Here is a 1,571-nt window from a genome sequence, read left to right as displayed (position 1 = left end):
TAGGTGAGCGAGGATTCCGCTCTATATTAGGTGAGCGAGGATTCCACTCTATATTAGGTGAGCGAGGATTCCACTCTATATTAGGTGAGCGAGGATTCCACTCTATATCAGGTGAGAGAGGATTCCACTCTATATTAGGTGAGCGAGGATTCCACTCTATATTAGGTGAGAGAGGATTCCACTTTATATTAGGTGAGCGAGAATTCCACTCTATATTAGGTGAGCGAGGGTTCCACTCTATATTAGGTGAGAGAGGGTTCCACTCTATATTAGGTGAGAGAGGGTTCCACTCTATATTAGGTGAGAGAGGGTTCCACTCTATATTAGGTGAGAGAGGGTTCCACTCTATATTAGGTGAGAGAGGGTTCCACTCTATATTAGGTGAGAGAGGGTTCCACTCTATATTAGGTGAGAGAGGATTCCACACTATATTAGGTGAGCGAGGGTTCCACTCTATATTAGGTGAGCGAGGATTCCACTCTATATTAGGTGAGAGAGGATTCCACTCTATATTAGGTGAGCGAGGATTCCACTCTATATTAGGTGAGAGAGGATTCCACTTTATATTAGGTGAGCGAGGGTTCCACTCTATTTAGGTGAGAGAGAGTTCCACTCTATATTAGGTGAGAGAGGGTTCCACTCTATATTAGGTGAGAGAGGATTCCACTCTATATTAGGTGAGAGAGGATTCCACTTTATATTAGGTGAGCGAGGATTCCACTCTATTTAGGTGAGAGAGAGTTCCACTCTATATTAGGTGAGAGAGGGTTCCACTCTATATTAGGTGAGCGAGGATTCCACTCTATATTAGGTGAGCGAGGATTCCACTCTATATTAGGTGAGAGAGGGTTCCACTCTATATTAGGTGAGAGAGGATTCCACTCTATTTAGGTGAGAGAGAGTTCCACTCTATATTAGGTGAGAGAGGGTTCCACTCTATATTAGGTGAGAGAGGATTCCACTCTTAAAAGTTCCACTTATTTGTTGTTTTTTGCTTTTTTAAAGGAAAACCATTTTAAAAAATGCAATCTTAACAGCCGTTTGACTTTGTTCTTTTTGTAATCTCTCATGCCATATTCCCATTGTTAGCGTTATAGTTATTCCATTGCTATAGTTTCTGTAGTCTGGTGACCAGTTAGTTTATGAAAAGAAAGAAGATAAAAATATTTCCATTCTTCCCATCACAGACTGGTAGAGCTGTGACACCAGGTGGGTGCAATAATTATCAAGTAGAACAGAAAAACATCAATATTCAGAACCTCCATACATGGACCATTGGCCGCTGTCTTCTAAATTCCACTGGAGCAAAATTACTAGCTGATTACACAATTAATGTTCGTATTTACATCATGTAATGTAGTGCTCTGGAGAAAGTATATTTATTGGTGAATTGTAGCGTAGCAAGATTTTCCCCAAATGGTTCCGTTAACTAGCAAATTATTTATGTGGAAATCAAGTCCAGTCTGCTGTAAAACAGAAACTCGATGTGTGTGAACCGGACTTTAACGTAACTTTTACAAAAATCGGTATCCCTTCCAACCATCACCACCAGTTCATTCTCTGTTCTTTAG

This window comes from Oncorhynchus mykiss, chromosome 22 (assembly GCF_057628025.1).
Source record: "Oncorhynchus mykiss isolate SJ-2025 chromosome 22, ASM5762802v1, whole genome shotgun sequence".
NCBI lineage: Eukaryota > Metazoa > Chordata > Actinopteri > Salmoniformes > Salmonidae > Oncorhynchus > Oncorhynchus mykiss.
Note: the sequence above shows the minus strand (reverse complement) of the source record.